This window comes from Cygnus olor, chromosome 3 (assembly GCF_009769625.2).
Source record: "Cygnus olor isolate bCygOlo1 chromosome 3, bCygOlo1.pri.v2, whole genome shotgun sequence".
NCBI lineage: Eukaryota > Metazoa > Chordata > Aves > Anseriformes > Anatidae > Cygnus > Cygnus olor.
Genome location: NC_049171.1, coordinates 94,679,451 through 94,702,362, shown reverse-complemented (window position 1 = coordinate 94,702,362; position 22,912 = coordinate 94,679,451). Strand labels below are relative to the sequence as shown.

At 38.9% G+C, this 22,912-nt stretch overlaps 1 long non-coding RNA gene and 1 other non-coding gene across 3 annotated transcripts; one reads left to right on the top strand and one right to left on the bottom strand.

Annotated features, from left to right (window-relative positions):
* Positions 1–299: 299 nt before the first annotated feature.
* Positions 300–21,703, bottom strand: LOC121068190. 2 transcript variants are annotated; one of them, XR_005818688.1, is made up of 6 exons: positions 21,248–21,703; positions 20,270–20,433; positions 11,034–11,236; positions 7,286–8,781; positions 5,128–5,205; positions 300–442 (listed from the first exon to the last, which is right to left on the bottom strand). It is a non-coding gene; the product is annotated as an uncharacterized LOC121068190 (long non-coding RNA). The 2 variants fall into 2 exon arrangements; XR_005818687.1 differs by lacking the exons at positions 300–442; positions 5,128–5,205 and having other exon boundaries at positions 7,021–8,781.
* TRNAS-GCU lies at positions 18,541–18,622 on the top strand. The gene has a single exon. It is a non-coding gene; the product is annotated as a tRNA-Ser (tRNA).
* Positions 21,704–22,912: the final 1,209 nt, after the last annotated feature.

Below are 22,912 nucleotides of genomic sequence, written 5' to 3'. Positions count from 1 at the left end.
CCCAGTTCTGTGGGTAGCAGCACTTACATGCAGCTCCATTCTGATCTCTACAGTGTTTACAGCAAGTAACCTTACTACAGGTTGAGATGAGTGATAATAACATCTACAGAACACAACTAGACATAACAAATTTTTAGTTAAAAGTCATTCTAAGATGTATAAGGGAGGGATGCAAAAAGGTGAGAAAATCACTATAAGACATCCTAACAGGACTTCAGTAACTCCTGAGAAGTAATCAAGCTCTAAGGGAAATAAAGTTAAAATCTGAAAACATAAGTTCTTTCCACATGTTTTCAGGTTGCTCTAAAATCAAATTTAAAACAAACAAAAAAAAATCTTCCTGATCACTTTGAATAGGTTAAACCAAAACATCATGGACATCCAAGGCTTGTAGATATCATCAGTTGAAGACTGGATTCATTTTCTGGTGTTTTCCTTGGACCTAGGTTGAAGCCGAAAATGAAAGGCTCAACAGCTTTGCTCTGGAAGAGAAAGGTCTGTGTGAGTTAAAGCCTAATGTATTAGATGCTCAATAAAGAGTTGTAACTGAGATGCCCACTTGACCACAGACCTTTGGCTCACTCAACAGATACTGGAAAAGGTATTACAGAACTTGCAGACTCTTGCAAAAAAATCTATTTTGGAAGGAAAATATCTCAAGCTTGACACAAGTTTAGAAAAATAACTAGACCAGTAAAAAGGGATGTTTACTCTATGATATTTCCTTTCTAAACACGAGCTTACTTTCTTTTATTAAAATAACAGTATGTATGTGCTTTATCTGGGTTAAGTAATCATTCCATCAACAAACAAGTACTGTATATCCCACCCGTCCAACTTTGGAAGTACCCCAAATAAAAGAAAATGCCAGTAGTAAGGGAACATCTCAGCTTTGTTATTTGATTTTTCTGAAGAGCATCTTTTGTGCAACTCACACGTATTGCCGTAACACCTTAGGGAGCAGTCAAGAATCACAGAATCCGTCTCATGTTTGCTTTTACCTAGGTCTAATCTAAAATGCATACATTGGCATCTAAGGAGTGCTACGTACACCCTATTGTACACTATACCAACTGTTATTTTCTTAATTCAAAAGGCTCTTGTGTAGTCACATGAACATAGCTCTACTTGGTATTAAGTGGGAAGGCACACACATAAGTCAGAGGAACTCTACTGAGGAAATGGAGTTACATCAGTTGAATTGTTAGTGTGAAGGAACAGGGTCAAGCCTTTTGTTTAAATCAGTCGACCACAGAAAACTTTGCACATACTAGTCAAGGGTATAGCACATTAAGAATACATTGTGAAAAGAGAAGAAATGCTGTGCTTTATTTTGAAGCTACCAAACCCTCCTTTTTCTCCTCTGTCATGTGCAAGTCATTGCTAGAAGTGCCTCTTTGTTCAGGCTAAGAAGACTGGCATGAGGAAAGGGAGGTGCCTGGTCCCTAAACATGAGATCCCATTGATATTACTGATAGACTATTCTTTGAGGAGATCCATCTGTTTCTTATTTGGCATATTAGAATAGTAGCTTGTTACATTTTTACAAGAATTTGTGTGATCCAAGAAAAGCAAAACCTCATGTAATGAAAGAAAAAGAAAGAATACTTATTAAACAATCCCATCCATGCTGCACAACTCAAATATCCACCTCCAAAATGCCTTCATTTCTTTGCTTGGGGAGGAATGGGAGTGGAAGGCTACTTATTTGCCTTGAATTTTCCAAAATATACATAAAGCAACATCTCCTAAGTCCAGAATAAAACTTCTCTTCTTGCAAGTCTATGTTTTAGCACTTCTATGAAGTGCTGCTCTTCATAGCTGTATTACAGGTAACAGGTTCCTTCAGTCAAACTCCTAAACTGGCCTTGCAGAAATTTAAGCTGAATGCAGGAGCTGGGGGTATGATGAAGTCAGGTCAACAGCAACATATGATAACAGGTAGCTTTGTTTGGATAACGTAAGTTGCAACAATTATTCTGAGCTGGCTGTGGAAATACAGAAGTTGTGTTGCAAAGGTGGGAAGGAAAAAACGTCTTTCTTCAAGTATTAAGTATTCAATTTCCTAATAAACAGAAAGGGCTCATGTTCAGCTTGTAGTGTATATAAGCTTGTTCAAGTACCCGAAATAGTCAGGAGTATCATTTCTTAGTCAATGCAGCCAATAGTAAAGTTGTGAATCCAGTGCTTCCGTTTTGTCCTTAAAATGAAATAAACCTATCTATTGATACTATTTATCAGCACTGTCCCTTCTGGCTGGTGTTTAAATTAACATTGCAAAATATAAACCTTCCTGATTCATAAGGTCATTTAGTTATATTCTCATTTTCAAGGACAAATATTCTCTATTGACAACATCCATGCAAGAGTATTTATACCATGTGTAAAATACTATTTAAGAAATGCAATGTCAAGATGAGGTTGCAATACACAAACCTACTTCTGAACGAACAGAGTGAGAATTCAAGACATAAATATGATGAGAGTAACAGTTTAGTACAGACAGGGCTCCTGAGAGATTATCTGAATTTCAGAGGCAATATTATTTTCAATGAGGTTTTTATGTACTATAGTGCCCACCACTCATTTTATGGAGCTGAAGGTTCAGGATACTCCCATGAGTCAGCTGTAAGCAGGCCAAATATATAATGCAGTTAACTGCCATTACCATTAACCTCCAAATAATCATCTTTTTTAATTGCCATATAACTGTACACAAGAAGCATTATTCTTTTTATAGAGAAGTACTTATCCCCATAGTCATGTGGAAAGACATTTAAACTGATGTCAGGTAGAAACTGCTGAAATATTCCTGAGTCTGCAGATACTCCAAATTCACAATTAGTAAAATCAAATCATCAGGATTCAGAAACAAGAATTACCATTTAAACAAATGATTTTAGCATCAGAACCACAAGCTGATGTGCTTCCTTTTCAGTTTCAAAATGAAAGAGCAGTTAGTCACTTTCACAGTGCACAAGAGGTGCACAGAAACCAAACCTCCTCTGTCTTCAGCTGCAAACCGCTTGTGCCTAAGAGAAAGAAGCATGCAGTCCTGTTCCCCATCACAAGCCTCTCCTCCTGCCTCAATTCCAAGAGCAAAGGGCAGCACCACAAGTCCCTGTCACTCCCTACTGCACTGCCAAAAACTCTCCACCGATCTTCTACAACACACTGGTACCATGTCAGTCCAGAAATAACAGTAGTGCTATGCATCAAATTTAGGATTTGAAACAATATAAAATGAACCAGACAGCAGAAGAGTGCTACTGATTAGTACAGACAGTAACAGATGAAACCCAAGAGTGGGCTGTTACATGAAGGCTAATATACAAGTATGGCATTTAATTTTCATAATACATTTGGCTAATTGGATATTCTGCTGGCTGCAATTCATGGGCTGCCAAGTTTGCAATATGAATGAATGCTAAGGAGGTCTTGACACAGGAAATAGAAAAGACCTCTGGTTTCCTAGGCTAGAAGGATAAGGCGTTGCTTCTTTCAGAACTATTGCTTAAAAAATAATGCATCATGAAGCCCTGAGTCTCTGTGAGACTATAGAGAAGTGCTGATCCTTTGCTAAGGCTGCTGCTAATTCCTCCTGCTCACAGAAGTGCTACTGGTAATACGTAGTATATATAGACACATTGAAATGGAAAATATCTATTTCCTTTCGGCTGCCTAGCAATGAGGATGTCTTGATCCCAGAGACAGCGTTAGTCAGTTTCCAGTTGGACTTCAGACTCTTTGCTCTGATTTCAAAACCTTGCTTTAAAAAGGGGAGAGAGAGAGAGAGAGGGAGTACAGAGATGACTACACATATGCATCTATCATTTGTGCTTCAGAATAGGTTGTGCTGGAACTTTCTGTAAGTACTGTGCTGGAAGTCCCAGTAAAGTCAGGCATCCCCACACAACCTTCACTGTTTTTGATGGAAAAGTTGTGATATAAGCTATTATGTAAAGGTAACATCTGTATTGGGAGATCTCAGCTCTTTCTCAGCTAAGCGTGAAAGAAAAGAGCAGAGTTATCTTCAGAGCTGAAAAGCTATGAACCTGTACTTAATTTTAGAAAACTGATGATTGAAAATTTCACCTTTGTTTCACCTGAGTTATTGTGATACAACATGTCACCGCGTCATTTACCTCAGGGGAACATACTGCAGTGAAGGTCAGGTAACAGCTGGTTTCCAAAACTTGTTTTCGTCACGAGCACGGTTCTTTGCTGTGAATAAAGCACAGCAACTCTACCATGAGGAGACCTTTCCTTTTGGAGGCTAATAATGCCTCACAAATATTTTTAGAAGTATGACAATTTTTGCTGTATCTGGACACAACACCACCTTCAGACAATCTGGGTGGCAGGGGCTTACCACATAATTTGACATCAGGGTGCTACATGTGCTATCAGCTTCTTGATGCAGGGACACTGGTATTGGTGGGGACTCCTTAGAAGTCCACCAGGGCCTGTCCCATGTCCCACCACCCCAGACAGGAGCAGGGCACTGGGGCAGCCCCAGTCCTGGGCATCTCCCCGGGGATGGGACATGAACCCAGCTCAGCAGGTCCCATGGCCAGGCAGGGCAGGGCTGTGGGGAGCTGGAGCCCTGCCCTGCTGCGGCCTCTCTGGGGCAGGGGCTGGTGTGGGGGCTGGGGCAGAGGGGGAGAGCCCCAGGGGGCCAGGCAGGGACACCAGGGCCTGTTGGTGCCCCCGGGCCTTGACACTCTAAAGCTGCACTCATTAACAATGCCCGTGGAAACATAGCTGCGTAGATTGTGCATTTTTTCTGAGTAGGATTGTGATAGCAGGATTGTGAGCTTTAAAGCTATTAAAACTGTCAATATGCTGTTCATATATAAGGTAACATTTGTTTTCTAAATCGGTAGACCTTGAACAGCAGTACTCAGCTGGAACAGGGAAGGGAAGAAACTGCTGAAACGCAGGCCTTTTTGGTTTCAGTAAGGAAAAAAATCATCTTACTTATATGATAACTTCCCATTCTTCCTTACTCAAAATTTATGAATCAACCTGCTTTTCAGAGCTCTGAACATCTTGATTTGCATTCCTCTTCTCACACTGGAGAGAAACATGAGGATTTTCATTTGGCAGTATTTGGGCAGAACTTACCCAACCTTGGTGCTTCTATTTCACCATCAAGGCCTCCTCAGTCTCTGGCTGCAAGGTAACATGTGCCTTAGTTTCTTCCTAGCAGAATAGATTGCCCATTCAGTCAAATTATTAAATGCATTTATTTCCAGGGTAGTGCAAATATTGCCATCAAAACTGAAAAAATCCAATGTTCTTTCCCAGGTATAGGGGTCATGCAGACTTTTTAAAATAAGGTTCATTAATAATCCTTTGTTGAAAGCATCAGAGTTTGTCCCATTAACACAACCATTGTCATTAGTGACAGTATATTATCCTTCCAGACAGATATAAAGAAAAAGGGTTCAGTGTGTTAACAAAATTAATTTCTAACATACATGTAACTCATACCTACTTGTTTGCAAACTGTGAACCAATAATTGAAATTAAAACAGTACATGAAATGTAGAAAAACGAAACACAAAACTATTGCAACCCAAAGTACTTGTGGAGAAAAAAGAAACTCAGTTAAGACTGTCACAATACCCTTGCCTTTGTGTCATTGCACCAGTAGATAAAGCAAGTTGCCCAGAACCTATGTTTCACCAGAATGCATCAACACTGCAATTAAGGCAATCATACATTAGATTTCTGGAAAGTATTGGAAGCCTGTGTTTAGAGCGGGAAGTGAGAACAGGGCTTTCAAAGGGAAGAAGAGAGATGGTCACAACGGACAATTCATCATAACTGAAATTATTCCCAGAAGAACTTCCTGTCCTCAAAAAAATTTGAAAAAAGTTTTGAAATTCTAGAAATGTGCCATTACAACATTTTTAATACAAAAAGTCTTCTTTTTGTGGTTAAAAGCATCTTCTCCTGATGAAACTTAATTTAGTTTATATTAAAAGTTTAAAAAAAAAATAAAAAGGAAAAAAAAAAAAGGTCAACATTAAAATGAAGTATGTTTGCTTGTTTCTTAAGTCACTCATATATTCACTGAGCCCCATGCCAGGCCTAAAATTTCAAAATCAACAGAACCCTTGTGGGATAAGAAAACTGTTTTCTGTATATCCACACAACAAAGGAAACATATTAGCAGTTCAAGTTCTTCCCAGTTTCCTAGCATTGTGGCTCAGAAGTGACCTTTGAGAACTACCTTGGTGAATGGAAACATGGTCTAGACCTCCAAACTTTCAAATGTACAATTATCTCCTTATACCACATTTTAATATATATAACATATATTATTATACTTTGAAAAGAGAGCTACGCAGATAATCTTTAGGGTACTAAAAATGAGGCACTCCTTCAACCAAGTCAACGCAAAATTCTTCCAGTAGATTCACGAAATCGGTGTTAAACATACACACCTATATTTTATTATGGCCTTTGCCTGACAAAGAAATTAGTCACTGTTGATGCTGAGACTGTTATGACAAACTAGATAAAAATAAAAAAATAAAAAATAATAAAAAAATAAAGTATACCGTATTTGAAAAGCTTACGAGAAGTCAGGGGCAACTTCCCTTTTGCAGCATCCAGCTTTTCCAATCATCTTTTCTCCAAAGTACAAAACAGAAAAAAATGAAAAAATGAAAAAAAAATGAACTTATTTGAATAAGCACAAGTCATAAATGTATGGAACTTAAGATCAGAAAAGACTGCTTGATAAAGCAATCTGAATTCCCACATATGACAAGCAGTCAGATTTTACTGGGTTCTCATGCTGTGCTCAGTTCCTAGTATCTGAGAGGCACACACTATGCATTTGGCTAAAGCATGCCTTGGAGACAGCCCTCCAGCTGAAGAATAGTGGAGATATTTAGGCGTAATGTGCAAGTATAAAAGAAATGAGCAAGAAAGAGAGTTTGAGAGACTCACAGGGGAAAAAAAAAAAAAAAAAAAAAAAAAGAAAAAAAAAAGAAAAAAAAAAAGTAACTATCCATTAACTACAATCTAAAACCCCAAAATCTGTATCTGGAATTATGCATATCCATCCTGGACACTAAACTATCACCTTTCCCTGAAGTAGCTGAAAAGCTACGCCATTATGTTTTGATAAATCTTCTACTGTTAGTTAGGACATCCCAAGTGTAATAGCTATACTGCCAAACCCACATTTCTGGGTGGCAGTCATACTGGCACCACAGTAATTTTGTCTTAAGATTAGTTAGATGGTTTAACCATAATGAAGGAATACCTTTTGCAACCGTCCTGGTGATGATGATAATAGAATATGCTATACATATAACTTGAAGTCTTTTTCAGTGTAGGCTACTGTTTTTTTGTTGTTTTTTTTTTTTTCTTTTTTAAAATCAGACAATGTTAAAAATTGAAGTTTTAAAGATGATGTTCGAGAGCTACCATGAAATGGCACAGTCTTCTTTCTAAGCATGTAGTCACTAAACTCCTTCTTTCTTTATAGAAAATAAAATACATCTCAAAGTTGAAGAACTATTGCTGTTCATGCCCAACTGCTCAGTCACGTATACCTTTCCCAAACTTCCAACTATCCCACTGTATTTAAATTTTGACAGTGAACAATGCCCAAAGGTGTTGGAAATCTGGGGAAAAAATGGTTTAGCTGTTCTCAACTGGAGGACTGGCTATGGAAAAGGGTTCTCTTTTAATCAGTATGCCAGATCACACTACAAGGGGGAGAAAATTAGTTTAGCTTAGAAATGGTCTACATTAATGAGAAATATCTTAGAATTTCCTGCATGGATTGCTTTTTATTTCACTGAGTGAATCTTGCATACTTATTTCTCATTGTAATGGCTGAAATATATATCAAGAAAGCAGCAGTATACATGCTTACTTGTTTATATGCTTGTTAATGAACTGAAGTACAATGAGCTCTTTAGTCCTCAAAAAGGGATTTCTAATATTATAAAATTACAGTGCCCCCTTATGATAGTAAAATGACCATGTAGTGACAGTACCACGTAGAAACTGTATTATAGGTCTGTAATTTCTCAAAATACTTTAGAATAATCTACTCCCAATCAGGAGTTGCACTCAGATTGTTGCCATGGTCATCACTACATCTGAGGAGTTCTTTGTAATGGTATTTGTGAAATTATAGATCCATAGCTCTTAAGGCTAGAAAGGACCACATAGAATATCTCATGTTCCCCGCTCTTTAGTACAACCATATAATTTCACCCAGCTGTGTCTCCATTGTTTGCTAAAGCATACCATACACTCTGTTTGAAGACTTCAAGAAATGGTAAGCTCACTGTTCCTCTTAATAATTTGTTCCAGTGGCTGATAACTTCATTGTTAGCAGCTGAGAAGTTTAATACTAATCTAGGAAGCAACCAAAAAATACTGGGAATATCTCCACCTGTTTAAATGATGGTATTCCAGATAATTAATATCCTTCTAACCAGGTCTGTTCATCATAAAAGCAACAGGGCTTTAAGAATTATTTTTTTTTAGTAACCACTACTTTTGTGATTTTTTTCACATTTGTTTCTCATCATTTGAGTTTCTAGAAGCTTATAAAATTTGGAGGCAAATCCCCTTTCTGGTTTCCATCTTCACAGGCCACAATGCTTTCAAACAATGGCCGATACTTTCTTCTGTAGCTTTCCGTGATTTCCATGCAGCCTTTTTTCTTGATAGAATGGAAGCCTTCTTCTCACAATGAAATTATTCCCAGATGGACTCATTGCTGAAAATTAATGAGAACTCCTGCACATGCACAAAAAAGGAATAAAAAATGAGAGTACTTTTTGGGATGCCACAAAACACATTTCCAGATAAATTGATAGTTTGCATTTTTGCAGACCTTTACATCTTCAAAGCACTGGGCATGCATTCATCATCCGAAAAGATTAGTGATATTAAATGCCATAAACATTATTTTTCTAAGGTTCTGCTTCACCATCACTGTCAGGTTTAGCTGGCACAGTTCAAGGGGTGATAAAACTACTATGTATGACTGACAGACTTAGGTTCTGTAGTGTACCCAACTTTGACAAGTACATCGCCAGCAGAATTCTTGGAAATCTCACCCCCTGGTATGGGGTTAGGATACGGAAAGAGTGTGTCGCACGAAGACTGACTGCTACCATATATTAAGACCAGGTGGTCTTAATGGGTGGGCTACAACCCTCTTATCTGCCCTCCCCCTGTAAATCTGTACTCACTTTGAAGCTTTACACTTACAAGTTCTGAGTCCTTTATTAGAAGCTGAGGCTCAGCAGCATAGAGGATTAGCCTTTATTGTCTCACTCATGGCCAGGCCTGTCTGAAGGCCCTTTTTTTCTATGAGAGGTGCTTATTGATGGCAGAAGTCCTGTGGAGGGTAATTCCCAGAATACATCCACATATGGCAGTGGACCACAGTGCAGAGACTCCTGACCGAAACTGACAGCTGAGATGGTCACATTGCACACTGCAGCATTACGCAGAGAAGCTGTTAAGGTCCCCAGAGCACCTCAGCCATGTTTTTATGGCACTTGACCCAACCAAGCCAGTCCTAGCTCAAGTTCACAGTCATCCTGATCCAGACCTACTAACTCAGTGCCCATCTCACCATGACTGCAGTACCAGCAGTGACAGACAGGCAGGAACTGTCCACAGCAGTTTAGAAACAAATGCAGAAAAATGCTCTAAAGAAAGCAAGAAAATTCTCACAAGTTTTATATTTATCATCTGTTACACTGACAGAGGAAAGCTCAAGTTTGACTGATTTGATCAAACTAAGCAATTCAAGCATCTTCTACCTAATTTTAGGCCAAAGAAAATCACAGCAATGCAGAAGCAGCTGATAAATCAAAAGCAGAAAATTGGGAATTAAAGCTCAGTTCAGGCCTTTCATCTTTATTACCCTTCTTTATGTGCATATGGTAGGTGTTCAACACTTTCCAAGTCCGTACGATACTTCTTGTGCTTCAGGAGCTTTAGGCCTGTAGTCTTCTATAAAAAGGCAACCTAACAGTTTCCTGTGGCCGAAAGTTGAACGTGTTATTTGTTACCAGCTTGTTCATGGTTAGAATGAGCCCAAGTCTTGGCTTTAAGTGATCAGACTTACTTCAAAACACTCACTCATGGGATGAATTCATGTACAGAGAGAATTCTGGCACAATATTTTATTTCTGACTTATGGCACATGACCGTTTTTTTTCTAAACTAATATTAAAACCAGAAACTATAATATGCCAAATGCAGACTGCATTTTTTGGAAAGCTGATACCAAACGTAACAGTAAATGAACCCTTTTGAAAGGTTAAAGTTGCTTTCATATAAAACTTTTTCTACCAGGAAATGGAAGTGGAATGTTGAACTAAACATTTAACTTGAAAGAACTGCGCACAGATTCCAATGGTTGCATTATCCTTTAAAATAAGAAAAGCAAAAGGGTTTTATGAGCATATATAGCTCTAGTTTCATAAAAAGAATATTATGGTGATGAGGTAAAATGAATCCCAGTATTTTGGATGCTTCTTTTAACCTTCCAACAGCTCCCTCCTTGTGCATTAAGCATTCTAGAGTGAGGTTTCACAGCATGGCTGAATTCACCTAACAGTCCTGCTCCTTACACTTCTCCCTGCATCCTCCCTTCCCTGGCATGCAGGCTTATAGCTTCCCTTCCACCCTCTCTGACTTTCATGTGGCCCTTCAATGAGCCCGTTTGGATTACTAAACCAACACAACACTATCCATTTTTTTTTATTTTGCTGAGTTAGTTTTCCACCAGCTGGCAAGGTGAACCAGCCCTAGAGGTGACACAGATACCAGAGCTCCTGCAGAAAAAAAAATGGCTGAGAACAGCCCTCCTAGATCTGCTCAATATGCCCAGGAAACCTCAAACCCTTAAAGAACCCATTCTAAATAATGTGACACTTAGAGGACCCACTGGAGATTGTGGACCTGTTGCACTAGCTTCTGCAAAAAGCTAATGGAAGAGAGTAATCATACCAAACAGATTTGCCACTTACAGAGATAACAAACGGCCAACAGATGCACCATAGGGTGGTTATGCATGCTCAGGAGTAGACACTGCTGGATGAGGGCAGAGATCTGTGCATCTTCATATTAAGCAATCAAAGAATGCCCTTTTGCTGGATACAATTTTCTGATTGGGGCGGAGGAAGCCGATTTTACACAGTTTCCTTGGCTCAATTTTGATTCCTTCATCACTCTGTGGGAAAAAAAAAAAAAAAAAAGCCACTCAAATGAACTTGGCACACTGAGCTACTGCTGATTTGCCAGATTCCAGTGTCCTCAAGTGTGACACAGCATTATTATTCAGTGTCCTGTATTTAAAATCAGAAGTGATTTAGTCTGGCTTTCTGCCATCCCACTTGCTGACATGTTGACACCATGTAAATAATACATAGCTCTGTGGCCACACTACTTTCATGCCACATGCTGAGAGAAATAGACAACACCTGCTATTATTATTAGCCACATCTTAGATACCTTGGAAATGTGCAAAAGGAACATCAAAATTAATTCAAACATGTTGTGGTCTCCAGCTCCAAACTCCTTCATTAGGACTGAAAAGGAACCCATGCAAGTACTGTAATTAAAAACAGAGATTGCTGATTTACATCTCACACCCTTTTAAAGTCATCATTCTGAGACTGTTGCTAAATAACTGAGTCTGTTGAATGACACAAGAACTTAAACCAGCAAGATATGTCTCTGTACACCATTGAAAAGGCCACCATTTTAGAAGAAAGCTCACAGAGCAACAAAAGCTCAGTTCCATGCTGCAAAATTCTAGCTGTGTAATTAATTTCAGACACTGCCTCCCCTGCTAACATTAGCTTGTCTACTTCTACTCTCCTGTTCATGTCAAAATATAAACCTACCGAAGTCATCAGGGCAGACCCATTAAACCAAAGTGAAATTATGGTTTTCACTGGGGAACACTGCAAAGCAAAGATAGCACATCTGATATGTCACCTACTTCCTATAAGAGCCGCTTTTGTCATCTAAATGTCATACACCCTCAGTCACATTGGGAACAAGCAGCAATATATACTGCTTCTCAGAGGACATATAACAACATTGAAATTTGCTGTCTTTATCCATGGTCCCCGACTATTGCTACACACACCCCCTTTTCACAGACTTGTGACAAGAGGAAGTGGATGATTATACTTTACCTTTTCATAGTGTACACCAGAAGAAAACTTGCTCATCCTCATTTCACTGTGCCTATGCTGTTAGAGGAGGGTCATGATATTTGTCATTCTTGTGAAAACAAACAAGAATAACTATGAAGTCAGAAGAGACAGCAAAATACAACAAACCTGATGAAAAATAAAAGTCAAGTATTTATAGTTCAGAAGCTGGGAAGCCTGCATTGTTGTAGAGAACTCGCCTCAGTCCTCACTCTGTGACCAACACTAGGGAATTACACCTATGTAGGTACACAGTTCCCTACTGACTTTAGATTCCTAAAGCCATAAATAAAAGAATCTCTTGCTCCAAACCTCTGAACTTTGCAACCAGATCATCATTTCTTAGGGAAAATCAGATATACAGCTTGAAATGCCTTGCCCAAGTGAATTTCTCTGGAAACTTTGAAAACATGCAAACATAAAAAAGAAAGGGAGGGGTTCTTTTCTGCTCCTGTGAGACAGGCAGAGCACAGAGAAATTTAGTTTATTTCTGCTCAAGGATGAATACATTGGACAATATTCTGTACTTGTCCCCATTGTTCAAAAGGATCAGCATTTTGAGTGTCCCAGACTGAGACCAATTCTTTCTGTTTTATCCATTAAGAAGACCAGGAATCTTGTGGTCTCTTTTCAAAGGAATGTCTTTGTCCAGAATCTTGCCTCTGAGATTTTATTTGCAATATGTTATTTAGAAAAGAAAAGAACACTGGAATGACTTCCTCATTTCTTTACTAAATCTGTTCTCAATCTACTTTATTCCAAGCTTCCTTATAGACAGTTCCTTACAAGATATTCTACTGTGACGCTCTGTAATTACACACACGCTGGTCAAACTTTCTCTTGACTGGAAAAGGGTTGTACTAACTCCAGTAAACTGGAAGAAAAAACTTCAGGAAAAGAGTAGGTTGGTTGAGAAGATAACTCACAGTTCAAGATGTGATTTCTGTTCTTACAGTTTCTCTGGGTAATGTGAATGCTTCTCACACAGAAGTGAGAAAACCTATCTTGTGAGGTTTTGTGCAGTTTTTGTTTTGCCTGGGGTTTGGATTTCACAAGGCTAACTAGATTGCCCTTGTCTAGGAAACCCCGGGGGTAAAGCAGATGGTGTCTACATGCAAGCTAGAAAGAGTGAAAACTGGAGAAGGGTAGTGGCTGAAAACTAGGGAATAAAAAACACTGAACTGGACTAGCGGGTAAAATATATAAAGTTAACAAGAAGTTATGAAGTGGCACAACAAGGATAACGAAGTGTGCTCACCACAGGCAGAAACGTGTTTCGAGAGGAACATCAAATGTGTTTGGACCTTTTTTCTAAAGTTCCTTCAGAGCTTCTTTTGGTGAAGTTTTCCTTCTGCCTCCTCAATGGAAGTCTTGTGAGAATACTATTAGCTCCAGAAAATCCCCCCAAATTCTTGTCATGTGATATATACCTATATATAAATAAGTTACTCCAAAAAGGTAAAAAATAGCTCAAAAATAGCACAGAAGGAGCACAACTTGCACATTCTTACTAGAAGCCAGCAGCACTGCCTGAATGGTCAACTGTGGTAGCCTGACTCAACTGTTTTCTCTACCTAAATGTCCTATTTAAGTGATATAAAACGTACAGGTAAGTCTTGCCTTTTGTGCAGCTGGATGTGCATCAACACCAAAAGAGCAAAATCTGGTAAACGTGAGCTACTGACAGCAGCAATGAGTCTCTTCGAGAGGAAATGGTGCACTCTTCCTGTCATCGCGGTTTCCTCTCTCGGTGGTGGGGGGGAAGCAACGAGGGAAACAGACTGCCGCATTCAAAAGCAAATGCTTCCAGCACCGAGGCCTTCTTGCACTTTATCTGACATCCATATTTACAAACTCGAGCACATGTGGTTCCAAATAAATGTTCAGAGGGGAAGACAGCTGCTGTGAGGGGCCCAAGCGTGGCCTGTTCCCTACGGTGGCTAAGCAAGGGGTGCTGGATGCCGGGCCCGGCCAGTGGGGCAGCAGGCAGAGCTGTGACCCACCAGAGGTGACGTGGGGTGCTGATGGCAGGGAAGTGGTAGCACGAAGCAGGGTAGGGGGGCACATACGTGCATGAGACCAAATAGCAGTCAGAGGCATTTAATTTCCCTGCTCGTGTCACTTGCAGAACAATCTCAAACAACATACAAAAGTAGCAGGGTTTTTTATGCAATAACTAATATAGCCCCATCCATACAGCATTTTGAACATTTTCTGTGATACAACACTACTATTAACATTTCAGTTTTCACATCTAAAGGCACGCAGTATTCCACATGGAAGTGTAATCTTCTCTTGATTGTTTACAATTCCAGTGTTATACCCTCTCTTATCTGTTCACTTTGGCTAATGTGGCTTGATGATTTCACTCTGTTTTCCCTTTTCAATTGTATACATCAGATAGCAGATATTTGTACTTCCCTCCCATCATATGACACATTTTCATAATGCAGAGCGCCAACATGGCAGGCTTACTTTTGCAAAGAATTATCCTTGATCTACTCTATGGTATTTTTTAGAAACTAGCACTAATTTTTACAGTATAAATTAGGGAATGCAAGGTGCAGACAGTGCAAATATTAAATTCTGTGTGTTATATTTCTGCAGAAAATTGGTATTCACTCAGTCTGAGGATAACTCATGTCTGAAACAGCCTCTTTAAAACTGTGTTATCTGCTTCATCTCTGTGCTAGCCTGCTCTCTCTGATATGACTGACGCTTTGGAAGACATTGCTGTGAAAGGAGACTACACTTACAGCAGTGCACTTGAAAGCTAATAAACTGTCATCCATCTTCGTTATACAGCATGCGCTGGGATAAACAATGGGGAAAACAGGGGCTTACTGAAGTTGCATTGAAAAGTGAATCAGAATTTCATTGAAAATGTGTTGAGGACACTAGGCTGTAATTTTAAAGGTGTTCAATGTTACAGATAAATGTCTACTTAGCTTTCTGTACAGAACTTAAGTACCTGAACTCCACTTAACTTCAGCTTAAGGTGAGCACCCTCACACTCCTCAGAACTGCAATAGGCAGCTACTTGCATGTTAAAGGATTACATACCCCAAAAATCTGGACACTAGTTCTTGATGATCAATAGTGTTAGCCTACCAGCTCACTTCAGTCTTGAACACTGCATTGTTGCCTACCTACACACTAGGAGTAGGCCATCACCACCCATCTGAAAATTAACTCAGTAGTAATGAATGAGAAATATCCCTCTTGGCCTCTGTTTGAACCTGTGACAGGCTGAACAGCTACCCATACCATTATAACCACCCTAGCCCTCCAGTCTTACTACCCTGTGTACCTCTAATTAAATGCGCAAAAAAATAAATGTTTTCCTGACAGTCTTTCCTCAGGCTTGTTATGAATGATCTGAGAATGTCCAGAAAACTGCTATGAAAAGATGTTGTGAAACAATTTTTCATTCTAAGAGCTATTTTTGATTACACACACACACACAAATTCACTAATTTCAAGAAAATGCAACAGCAGTCTAAGCTTGGATCGATGTGTCTGGAAACTACAGCAAAGTTTACACACTCCAGTTACAATAAACAAATTAAAGAATAAAATAGTTACTAACGATATGTTGTGGTTGTTTGTTGTTGTTGTTGTTGTTTTTTAAAGGATTTATGCTTTTAAGATTACAACAGTGAAAGATTTAGCAGGCCAAAGTGCCTTCCTTTTCTATTCCAACTAAATCGTACACTATTTGGGGTAGAAATTTGGCATGGAACTCTGCTAGATTATCCCTGCATTGTGTTTGGACTGATTTCTTTATCCTTTTTTGATAGATGGACATCTAGCCTATCTCTGAATATCTTCAGTGGTACTGATTCCAAAGCTTCAGTTGGCAGCTGCTTTCCTTGGCTAGGAGTCCTTATATTTATAAACTTTTCCCTGATATATAATCCTAATTTTACCCTCACAATGCTTAGGGCTACTTTCTCTTCTTTCCTTCTTTGTTATTAATTAATGAGAATAATTGAACATTGCCTCTTTTTAGTTTCCTTTCTATTGTGAACAATAAAAGATGTCACTTTAAACTTCCTGGAATTAATGTGATTAATTCTCTCAACATCATACTGTGGGTCTAATTTTGCAAGACTACCATCACTATTCTTCCATATCTCAAGATTCGTCCATTTTTTGTTACAGAAAATATCTAAAACCACCTACAGCTCTTCAGCTCATGACCATAAATGACCATAAGCAACACTGAAGTTCTCCCTTCTCATAGATATATATTTTCTCTATAGATATATATTTATATATATCTAGATAGATATATATTATATATATCTATATATATATTATATATATATAGATAGATAGATATAGATATCTATATATATCTATATAGATATATATTTATATTTATATATAGATATATATCTTCTCTATAGATATATATTTTTTCATGGATTATTCTCATAAAAAAGGTTAGACTAGCTGATTCTGTGGACTCATACAGAAAATGTACAGGTTTCTAGAGCTGAAAAATATCAATGCTGCAAAAAGAATGATGCTCATAGTTGAGACAACAGTTGGAGAAACTAAATCTCATTAGAAAAGAAATAAAACAGTAGGTCAGTATCAGTGTTAATGCCACCAAATTGGGAGGCTGTCGTCTCTGTAACCGCTGCAAGACAGTTAAGCAAGGCCAGAGAAGGAGAGATTTATTTTTAGAGGGAGTAAAGACAACGTGAGAAAAGGAGCAGTGGACTATGAATTAGCACAATGAAAAGCTGCAGGAGACGCTTTTAGGAGCTGAAGAAGGGCCTAGAAACTGGCTAAAAAGTTTTGGGGACCTGTTTTTACATTGGAAAGCCATGGAAGATTATGTTAACCGTGCCATGCAAAGCAGTGTCACTCAACAGCAGCTCATGGCTGTGGATCCTGGGAGGAAGGGGGTTAACTGTGTCATGAATGCAGAGAAAGGTGCAGTAAGCCAAGTCCTGTCTTTCCTCTGAACATTTCCTACCTGCTAGCAGTTTTTTCCTCAGTATGTGCCTGAGTTTTGTGCATTCCCTCCCAAGGAACCCAGGCTTGTTCCTAGGTGCATTATAGAATCCTGTTCATCTTTCCTGGACAAATTCTATTATGTGCATTAGAACGCACAACTCTTGGTGGACCTAGCCCTCAGAGTTTAACAAAATCACCATAAATCAAAAGAAGTAAGTACCTTATCACTCTGGCAATCCCATCAGACTCCTATTTGTGTCTTTGAACAGCTGGCTTCAAGTGCCCCAATTGGCCATTACAGCTTCAAGGATCAAACAACAGGATGTGTGAACGCACACAGAGAGATGGATCATGACAGTATGACTCTGGGAGTCTTTTCTATTAACAGGATGACCACTTGGTTCAGTGTTTGCTCAAGCTTCCGGACACATCTCATCCTCATCAAACATGCTCATATAACTAATGAGAGCTTTACCAGAGCATCTCCCATGTAGACAGTAATCTCATTTCCCAAGACATTCTCACACTACTAACCTGGCATGCATGTTTCTAGGTACCATGTAATCATTTATATTTTGTCAGTAGTTACATGGTATGAAATGTGCCGTGGCCATTCAAATGCTTTTGACTATTTTGCTAGCTCAGTTCCAACCATAAAAAGTAACTAAGACAATTCAAATTATTAAAAAACTGCTTCATCTGGGCATCTGCTACTTGTAGTGATAATTAAATAAGTTGTTTTAAAGTAGGAACGTTGTGGCCACTGAGTAGATAACTCCCAAAAGGCTCAGGTCTGACCTCATTTGCCAGGTAGCTTTAGCCACTACACCGTTTCCTCTGAGCTGTGAACCCTTCAACCCGTGCATGTGCATCTGGATCAGCATGTTCAAGTGATGCTCATTTCTGCATCACACTGTCCCCTATCATCAAGCTGTGGATTACCAAGTTCTTCTTTTTACCATAGGACTGTCGCTTTTAGTACGTGGGAAATGTGGTTCCTTTTTTAAATAAAGGAAGTCTGAGTAATTCTGTAAAGCCACGAAGGCTAAACTCTACATACACATTTATTCCAACAACTTACATCATTTCAGCTTTTGCAGCTCTGACATCCAAAATAACTTCATTAAAATCAAAGTTTGTAGGCAATCAAGCCACTAATTTGCTACTAAGCATTACTACTATACTGTAATGTTCATATTCTATACAAACCCTTTGGCAGCACAGCTTCCAAGTTGAAGAGCCACTAGATTTAATCTGACTTAGAGAAAAGTTCTACTACACCCCTTAGGAAACCAACAGATGTATGGGAGATCCATAATCAATTAGCAAGAAGAGATAATGGGACGAGGTGGCCGAGTGGTTAAGGCGATGGACTGCTAATCCATTGTGCTCTGCACGCATGGGTTCGAATCCCATCCTCGTCGGTATGCAAACATTTAACTATTGGAGAGTGTCCAGAGAAGGGCTACAAAGATGGCGAAGGGCCTCGAGGGGAAGATGCATGAGGGGCGGCTGAGGTCACTTGGCCTGTTCAGCTTGGAAAAGAGGAGGTTGAGGGGAGACCTCCTGGCAGTCTACACCATCCTCACGAGGGGGAGTGGAGGGGCAGGCGCCAATCTATTCGCTTTAGTCACCAGTGATAGGACCCGAGGGCATGGTGTCAAGCTGCGACGGGGGAGGTTTAGGCTGGACATCAGGAAGAGGTTCTTCACTGAGAAGGTTGTCGCGCACTGGAACAGGCTCCCCAGGGACATAGTCTGTCAGAGTTTAAGAAGCGTTTGGACTGTGCACTTAGTCACGTGGTCTGAATTTTTGGGTAGACCTGTGTGGTGCCAGGAGTTGGACTCAATGATCGTTATGGGTCCCTTCCAACTCAGGATATTCTATGATTCTATAATCAGCTCATCACTGGTCCGTATACAGATGTATACATGTTGAATGAGCCACAGGTCCTGGAACAACCTGGCAATACTAACCTCAGCAGAAGATATGGGTGCTAGCATGCAATGCTGCTCTTCACTTACTGACCAGGACACCTTGCAGGGAGGATTATAGTGCTCTGGAGCTGGGACAGACAATCCTCAAGTCTTACTTGTTTACTCAGAATCATAGAATCTCCTAGGTTGGGAGAAACTTTCAAGATCATCAAGTCCAATCATCAATTTGACCTACAGAGACCCCTCACTAAACGATGTCCCTTAGTGCCACATGCCCGTGTCTCTTAAATAGCTCCAGCAATGAGGAGTGCACCACTTCCCTTGTCAGCCCATTCCCATGCTTAACAACCTTCTCTGTGAAGAAATTAATTTCTAATATCCACTATAAACCTCCCCTGATGCAACTTGAGACCATTAATCTTATATCCTGTGATTGGTATCTGAATAGCACTCACACCTACTTCTATACCACATTTCAGGGCAGTCAGGACTCTGAAGCCAGAATCATTTATTGAAGAAAATATGGGAGACTATTAAAATGTTTTTTGAGGTTCAAGGACTATGGACCTTGCCACCTCAAGACCAAAACAGTTAAATATAGTAATATTTCAGGCATCAGCTGCTTTTTTGATGTGGCTTTAAGAATGGTGGAAGGTATATTTTTTAGGTAGATGAGGAATCAGACCAACTAAATTCTCCAAATACTTCCTAATACATCTCTGGAGGATCAAGTTCTGATTTGAATGAAGTGTCACGGAGACTAGAAAACTTGTTAATGTGAATATATAAAGTCAGAAATTTAAGTGAAAGCAATCATTGACAACAGTACTTTGAATTACAAAGCTCTTTATAGCTGGGATTTTAACAGGACTTAGTCTAAACCTAACTCCAAACCATTTAAGTCTATGGTAAAACTACTGACAATTGCACAGGCAGGCTGAGGCCTCACAGAATTTTTTTATTTTTTATTTTTTTAAGAATCTTTAAGCTTTCACCTCACTGCTTTAAAGCATTTTGCAAACATATACACCTTAGAGGTTTTATATAGCTGGCGAATAAGCTAAAGCATATGGGGAAGAAATAATTTGTTCCACACCACAGAAGAAATCTGTCAGAGCTAGAATTTGTACTCACAGAACTGTTGCTATTCTGTTCTTCTCTGTGGCATGGGAAAGTCTTCTCATTGAGCTTTCAAGCCCACAAGGCAGAAATGACACTAACAGTGAGTTAAAGCTGTTTGAGTCCTTACTGAAGAAAAGCGGCCATGATAATACTTGTAGGTCTACAGATTTCATTTCCTTAACACAAAACAGAAGATAATGCTTTAAAGGATCCATTCAGGCTTAGTCAGCTTTAGTTCTCAATGCACTTCAAGTAGAGACTATAGGAAATGTAAAAAACAAACAAACAAACGTGTTTCATCAGATCCTTTTCAACTGTCATGGTTAAATATTTAAGGCAAAAATCAATGGACACAATAGAAGTGGACCAAAACTGCTTCTTGTTTGCTTTCTATTTTATGCTGTAGAAATCAAAAAGGCAAATAGATTCTTCTTCCTTAAATGCTTACATTTGTTCTGAAAAAAAAAACAGTGTATTTAAAACTACACAGCTGATTTTCAGCATGTGACCTCTGATAAATGTCAGTTCTGACCTCTGATAAATGTCAGTTCTTTGGACAAATGAAGAATCTGCATTAAAAACAATATTTTATTTTTTTTTAAAGAGTAGAAACAGAAAATAGACAGTGACAAAATGGTGTTGAGGCAGATTTCAGGAAATATATTTTCTCTTCCAATGTTACATTCCAAGATATTTTTAAAGCACAGATATTGAAAACAGATTCCCATACAATTCTTAATCAGTTACAGTAGCCACTGGAGTTAGTGGTTCCTAACATGTGGCAAATATATAATATTTCTAATTCAAGCCATGCCATGGTGGTATTTTACCAACATTCCTTATGCTATTGTTACAATTCCACTAGTTTCACAGCATTTGATTTTGTTCTGAGAACATAGCATCTCCCTTTCTGATATTAACAACAAGCTGTACAATCATAATAGCCATGGTTCTTTCCATCCCAATATCTCAAAATAATTTGATCCTTACCTCCCAGTTTCGTAGATGGAGAAACTGCAACTCAGAAATATAAGGAGACTGGATTCGGCCAGCAGTAAGCTCGCTGTAGGGCCTAGAATGGAAAATCAGCAAAAATCAAAACACCTCAAACTTTGTAGAGCCTATCTGGTTTCATAAATGAAACTCGTCCCCCACAGTGGCCATGGAGAGGAATGCTCCACTGGAAATGGACACCATGGTCCTTCCACTGTCACTTGACACTGTGGCCCTGGAAAAGAAGGGGCACAGCGAGGCACAACCTGGCGTGGGTGCTCCTGCACACAAGCCATGACAAGCCATGTGGCACGAGCAAGTCCTCACCCTGTGATTTGCATCAAATTCAGACATTAGGAATCCACATGCTCTGGGATGGGGCGCAAAGTCTCTTAGTAACACACTACAAAAAAATATTAATCGTCTATGAGACAATCGTGATTATTTAGGGAAACTTACCGTTTATACAAAACACATTGAAATACATCACATTAATAAAATCTACCTGATTTCATAAGCAACTTGCATGCAACATTTAATATTTTAGAAGCCATTAAATACTTCATTTACCAATGGATTAACTAGAACATTCTGAGATAAAAGCTGTAAGAAGAGACTTGAACTATTAATTGAGTGGCGAGAGAGAGGTCTTGAAAAGCTTGTGGCAAAGCTATATCAAAGTGTGTAAGGAAAACCATTCCAGCTTAGCTATTATGCAGCAAGTGAGAGTTTCATATGAAAGTTCAAAACAAGTTGCTGTCATCAGTCAGAAGCTGAAAAATCCTAAAGAGGTGCTGATCACAACCCTGGATGGGCTTTTTGTTCTGCATCAGTAGCCCTAAGGGTACGAAGTGGCAAATTGCACTTTTTCCTAAGCAAAATGATTAAACTGGACAGAAAAAATGGTGATGGGTGAAAAACATGAAAGCTGATAATTATATTTCAAAGTTGACCTACTATTTTTACATCCACACAAAAAGAATTCACAATGATTTTTTAAAATTAATTTCAAGTTGATCTGAATCTGTATTTTTCAACACTTTCCCCTGAAGTTAGAGGTAAGAAAGCTCAAACCACCACCTAACCAACAGTAGGGAAAGGCTCGTTCCAGGACTCACAAGGATGGTTATCTCTCTCCTGTGTAAAATACAATACAACAGTGGCTAGCAAAGTACTGCTGACTTATCTAAAACAAATGCTGCAGGCAAGTTAAACATTTTGAAATAACCTTGCTACTTTACAACAGTTATTCATGCACTTCAAATGCAGATTTTAGTTATCTTAATCTAAAATCAAAGTTCCTGAAGAGCAAGACATATACGTGGATTAAAAGTTGTCATTCTTTTTTAATTGAAAATGCATTTTTAAAATGAAATGCTAGATAAAAAATTAGACATTTGAATAAGATGATCTGATATTTGTGAAATTTCACCACCGTAGTCACCAAGCAGACAATTACAAGAATTTGGCCTCTCTCTTTTTAATGTATCATCAAGGAAATTTGCAGAAATTAAACAAGCCCTAAACTAACGGTGCCCACTGCCCTTCCAAGCTCAGTGCATTTGTTTTCTCGCAAGGACATCAGCAGTATATTTAGCACCAGGGTGGAAATAGGGGAGGTTAGACTAAAAGACTCATATTACATATTGCAGGTCTCATATT